Source organism: Coregonus lavaretus (genome assembly GCF_964263955.1).
Source record: "Coregonus lavaretus genome assembly, chromosome: 28".
Taxonomy (NCBI): Eukaryota; Metazoa; Chordata; class Actinopteri; order Salmoniformes; family Salmonidae; genus Coregonus; species Coregonus lavaretus.
In genome coordinates, this window is record NC_140015.1 from 10,432,558 (window position 1) to 10,439,233 (window position 6,676).

Sequence of the window (6,676 nt, forward strand, 5' to 3'; positions counted from 1 at the left end):
AGATGGTAGTGCCAGACTAGTAGATCAGGCTTTGATACCCTACAGCCAGAACACACATGTAGAGAGAGAGTGAGTGAGACAGAGCAAGAGAGAGAGAGAGAGAGAAAGATATATATATATACTACCAGTCAAAAGTTTGGACACACCTACTCATTCAAGGGTTTTTCTTTATTTTTTAAAATGTTTACATTGTAGAATAATAGTGAAGACATAAAAACTATGAAATAACACATATGGAATGATGTAGTAACCAAAAAAGTGTTAAACAAATCAAAATATATTTTATATTTGAGATTCTTCAAATAGCCACCCTTTGCCTTGATGACAGCTTTGCACACTCTTGGCATTTGTATTTACAATGGAGTTTGTTCTTCACTGGTTCTTCACTGGTTGCCCTTTTCTTGTGGCAACAGGTCACAAATCATGCTGCTGTGATGGCACACTGTGGTATTTTACCCAAAAGATATGGGAGTTTATCAAAATTGGGTTTGTTTTCAAATTCTTTGTGGATCTGTGTAATCTGAGGGAAATATGTGTCTCTAATATTGTCATACATTTGGCTGGTTAGGAAGTGCAGCTCAGTTTCCACCTCATTTTGAGGGCAGTGTGCACATAGCCTGTCTTCTCTTGAGAGCCAGGTCTGCCTACAACGGCCTTTCTCAATAGCAAGACTATGCTCACTGAGTCTGTACATAGTCAATACTTTCCTTAAGTTTGGGTCAGTCACAGCGGTCAGGTATTCTGCCACTGTGTACTCTCTGTTTAGGGCCAAATAGCATTCTAGTTTGCTCTGTTTTTTTGTTAGTTCTTTCCAATGTGTCAAGTAATTCACTTTTTGTTTTCTCATGAATTGGTTGGGTCTAATTGTGTTGTTGTTGTTGTCCTGGGGCTCTGTGGGGTCTGTTTGTGTTTGTGAACAGAGCCCCAGGACCAGCTTACTTAGGGGACTCTTCTCCAAGTTTTTTTTTTTTTTTTTCAGGGGGTAGATCAGCTTAATATTGCAGATAGATTGTAACTTCTATCAATGTAATTGTCTGCATCACTTCCAATCCCCCATGTTTTTTATATATATACTCCCCTATATTACTTTTCAACCCCGCCATCCTTTCCCTACTTGGGGTAAATTAGTGAACAACAATGCCCAGGCCTCTACTTCCAGCCTATACTTACTATCTAAACCTTATGGACACAGTCAATTTTACAATAATTCTATTTTATTAGTTTTTTTTTTTTTTTTTGCTCCTGAACTTCTTCTACTCTCAACCTCTCCGATCATTTTCATGATGTCCATCCGGTTTGCTTCTATATGCCATATCTTTCTAACTGTGCTCTTTCCCAAAAGCTCCCAACATACAACCTATATACTTATTATGGACACAGTATGCTTACATTATTAGTTATCTTGTTATTATTTGTTGTTATTTGTTATTAGTCCCATCCTTCAACTCCATTCAATACCTCCCATCTATCTTTTAACACCATCCATATACTCTTATCCAAGTTAATCTCTCTGTAGGTGATGGCTTTGTTATGGAAGGTTTGGGAATCGCTTCCTTTTAAGTGGTTATAGAATTTAACGGCTCGTTTCTGGATTTTGATAATTAGCGGGTATCGGCCTAATTCTGCTCTGCATGCATTATTTTGTGTTTTTTGTTGTACACAGAAGATATTTTAGCAGAATTCTGCAATTTGGTGTTTGTCCCATTTTGTGAATTCTTGGTTGGTGAGCGGATCCCAGACCTCACAACCATAAAGGGCAATGGGTTCTATAACTGATTCAAGTATTTTTAGCCAGATCCTAATTGGTATGTCAAATGTTATGTTCCTTTTGATGGCATAGAAGGCCCTTCATGCCTTGTCTCTCAGATAGTTCACAGCTTTGTGGAAGTTACCTGTGGCTCTGATGTTTAGGCCAAGGTATGTATAGTTTTTTGTGTGCTCTAGGGCAACGGTGTCTAGATGGAATTTGTATTTGTGGTCCTGGCAACTGTCAGGGCCCAGGTCTGACAGAATCTGTGCAGAAGATCTAGGTGCTGCTGTAGGCCCTCCTTGGTTGGTGACAGAAGCACCAGAATATCAGCAAACATAAAGACATTTGACTTCAGATTCTAGTAGGGTGAGGCCGGGTGCTGCAGACTGTTTCTCTCTCTCTCTCTCTCTCTCTCTCTCTCTCTCTCTCTCTCTCTCAAAACCCCAGCACAGGGTGATGGGCAACAACAGTGAATCTAAAAAGGCTTTCATTTCAGCTTCAGCTGTATATGACGGTAAAACTTTACTTAAAGCATTCAGGTATAATGCATTGGTAGTTGTTATAAGCATGTATAAGCCCCTGTTGTGTTTTATAAATCAACTGAAATATGTTATTTCTTTCTGTGGTATTTTGTTTTACATATTCTAAATGGCTACTATACTTTTTACATTTCGTGGTCATTTTGTGGTCATTTCGTGATTATTTTCAAACCTCTTCAAACTACTCCTATAACAAAATAAGAACTGAGAAACAGATGATGCTAAAACAAGTATCATTTATTAGAAAATATGATATTGTATTATTTGGAATGCAAATGAACAATGTCCTGTATGGGCACGTTATTCAGTGTTTCCCCTTGTTGGACTGACGGCGGAGGCGGCGGGCTCTCTTCTTAGTTGAACCACGGGTGGTCACCAACACTGGAGCGGTTTGAGCATCTTTACAGCTGTCTGTCTCCCTCTCAGCTCCTCTCTCATTTTGCTCATCTCCATGGAGCTCTAATGCGACCATTATCTATGGAAAGAAATAAACTTAGTCTTATTAGGAAAACAAAACCATATTTTAATTCATGTTCCAAGGTCAAATGAATTGATAACAATGTGGTGATTTCTTAAGTCTTTACAGTGACATGTAAGTAATACTGTATGTCAGCTTAGGCAATATATATAACTACAAAGGGTAAATGTCACTATTTGGACCTATTCTATTGTTGTTCTTAAAGCCTTTCTCAGACCCCCTCATACCCCTAATCTCTCTTTTACATCACATTACCTGCAGTAGTCCTCTCACACTGATGGTGAGCAGCAGGCCCATTCCGTACAACCAGCAGCAGAGAGCCAGAAACATGCAGCATGCAGCCTCTATCCTCCTCTCTTCTGCCCCATTAATCACTTCCACCATCTTCTTCCACACAAGCTCACATGCTCCCGCTCTCTCCCTACTCTTGAGCTCAGCTACTCGGGGGCGAAGCGTTCTGAGGCTGGCTGTAGAATCACTGGTTGTCTGGTGCAAAGCACTAACATCTCTGTATTTCTGGTCAATACTGTTTCTGGTCTGGGTGGTGGTGGGCTTGTCCAAGCCACAATGGCCCATAGGGCAGGAGCCTATCTCCTGTTTTTGTAGCATGAGGCAGCTTGATGTACACCTCCTGGATAGGACACAAGTCTGTCGCAGGGCCTTACCCCCAATCCATCTCCTTAATGTGTGCCAAGCTGAGAGGCACCGGGTCCCGTTTTTAGAGTCTTTGGTATGATTGGACCGCGGATAAACCACCCGACCTTCCAATCTCAGGGCGGACACGCTAACGACAAGGCCACTGAGTTGGTTAGTGTTGTTTGTAGCTACCCGGGTAGCAGTGGGTTCCAAGCTGACCATAACACAAGCCTCTCCGGTGCACTTGTGCAAACTGTGTCCAGTGGTCTCGTTGGTGTTCTGTGTGGTCCAGGGTCGTTGATGGAAGTTGATGGTGTTGGTCTTCTTCCACACAAGCTCACTTGCTCCCGCTCTCTCCCTACTCCTGAGCTCAGCTACTCGGGGGCGAAGCGTTCTGCGGTTGGCCGTAGAATCACTGGTTGTCTGGTGCAAAGCACTAACATCTCTGTATTTCTGGTCAATACTGTTTCTGGTCTGGGTGGTGGTGGGCTTGTCGAAGCCACAATGGCCCATAGGGCAGGAGCCTATATCCTGTTTTTGTAGCATGAGGCAGCTTGATGTACACCCCCTGGATAGGACACAAGTCTGTCGCAGGGCCTTACCCCCAATCCATCTCCATAATGTGTGCCAAGCTGAGAGGCACCGGGTCCCGTTTTTAGAGTCTTTGGTATGATTGGACCGCGGATAAACCACCCGACCTTCCAATCTCAGGGCGGACACGCTAACGACAAGGCCACTGAGTTGGTTAGTGTTGTTTGTAGCTACCCGGGTACCAGTGGGTTCCAAGCTGACCATAACACAAGCCTCTCCGGTGCACTTGTGCAAACTGTGTCCAGTGGTCTCGTTGGTGTTCTGTGTGGTCCAGGGTCGTTGATGGAAGTTGATTGTGTTGGTCTTCTTCCACACAAGCTCACTTGCTCCCGCTCTCTCCCTACTCCTGAGCTCAGCTACTCGGGGGCGAAGCGTTCTGCGGCTGGCCGTAGAATCACTGGTTGTCTGGTGCAAAGCACTAACATCTCTGTATTTCTGGTCAATACTGTTTCTGGTCTGGGTGGTGGTGGGCTTGTCGAAGCCACAATGGCCCATAGGGCAGGAGCCTATATCCTGTTTTTGTAGCATGAGGCAGCTTGATGTACACCCCCTGGATAGGACACAAGTCTGTCGCAGGGCCTTACCCCCAATCCATCTCCATAATGTTTCCCAAGCTGAGAGGCACCAGGTCCCGTTTTTAGAGTCTTTGGTATGATTGGACCACGGATAAACCACCCGACCTTCCAATCTCAGGGCGGACACGCTAACGACAAGGCCACTGAGTTGGTTAGTGTTGTTTGAAGCTACCCGGGTAGCAGTGGGTTCCAAGCTGACCATAACACAAGCCTCTCCGGTGCACTTGTGCAAACTGTGTCCAGTGGTCTCGTTGGTGTTCTGTGTGGTCCAGGGTCGTTGATGGAAGTTGATGGTGTTGGTCTTCTTCCACACAAGCTCACTTGCTCCCGCTCTCTCCCTACTCCTGAGCTCAGCTACTCGGGGGCGAAGCGTTCTGCGGCTGGCCGTAGAATCACTGGTTGTCTGGTGCAAAGCACTAACATCTCTGTATTTCTGGTCAATACTGTTTCTGGTCTGGGTGGTGGTGGGCTTGTCAAAGCCACAATGGCCCATAGGGCAGGAGCCTATCTCCTGTTTTTGTAGCATGAGGCAGCTTGATGTACACCCCCTGGATAGGACACAAGTCTGTCGCAGGGCCTTACCCCCAATCCATCTCCATAATGTGTGCCAGCTGTTGTTTGTAGCTACCCGGGTAGCAGTGGGTTCCAAGCTGACCATAACACAAGCCTCTCCGGTGCACTTGTGCAAACTGTGTCCAGTGGTCTCGTTGGTGTTCTGTGTGGTCCAGGGTCGTTGATAGAAGTTGATGGTGTTGGTGTTCAGTTCAATGTGAGTCATGCTGGCCCACTGCCTAATGCCCATGGGGGGCATCAGGTTATCCCGAAAAACCTTGCCGTCCAGATGGTGTAATGCCAAGATTACATACACCAACAACTTAATACTGGAAGAGTACAAAGCCATCTCTCAATCAGTAAAATTCAAAAAGCAACTACTCTATACAGAGATAGGTGAGTTGTGGTGTTAAGAATGTTTGATAGGACTGTTGTGCCATACAGTGGTCTATGATGTCATAGAGGGCATCCAACATGTCACCTAGGTGAAGATAACTAGCATGTCACCCCACCCTCCTTTATGACATCATTGCGATATAGATGCAGTAAAGAGGTTAATCGAACTCAACCAAAACAAAGGAATTGCCATGGCTGTGAGGGAAAGGGCTGTGAGGGAAAGGGCTGTGTGGGAAAGGGCTGTGGGGGAAGATCCTGAGTCTCCTCATTGCCCTCCTCATTGATCCCATGTGGCTTCGTTGGTAGAGTGTGGCGCTTGCAACGCCAGGATTGTGGATTCGATTCCCATGGGGGACCAGAAAGAAAAGTGTATGCGCTTACAAGTCGCTCTGGATAATTTAGCCTATTGTTTATATGTGTATTTCACACTATGTTGAGGTAGAAATTGGAGTATAATGTTTGTATGGATGTCAACCCCAATACATATTCATGTCATCGTTACCAATCAAATGCATTACAGTTAGAAACGACTTTGACTACCATCAACGATTTCTGTATGCTAGGTATGCTAACAAGCTTACACGAACGGGAGTTAGCATTTAGCAGTCACTTCTTCTAAACCTGAAAAGGGACAACTTCTACATGGTATGCAGTGATAACAGACACATTTATCCAAATCGGACTTAAGTAAGCACATTGTGGGCCTGTTACACTTCATAAATCATGACGGATTTGATGAATATCCACTTTGTTGGATCAGATTTGTTGAATGTGGTCAATGCAACGTCTGCATTCCATTGACTCCTTTACTGCATCTATGGTCAAGTTGAAAACCATAGAATTAGGAATTTGAATACTCTAATTTAATATGTAATTTAATAGGATCTCTATGTTGAAAACTCTGGTATTTCTCATCCTAAAGCTTGTGTCGTATCGGGTGAATGGTGGCAGTTATTGCTGATAAACAAAGGAGTCCGCTCATACTGAACTTTGATCATAAGGTTTATTCAGATCACAAGCTTTCAGCATAAGTGACAGATGACATGACATCCGGAGAGCGACACCTCAGAATGGCCGCTCTGCATCTCTTCTTCGTTTACCCCTACTTATAAACAATGCAAAAAGATGGGCTCCCTCTTCTGGCCAATCACCAGTCTCC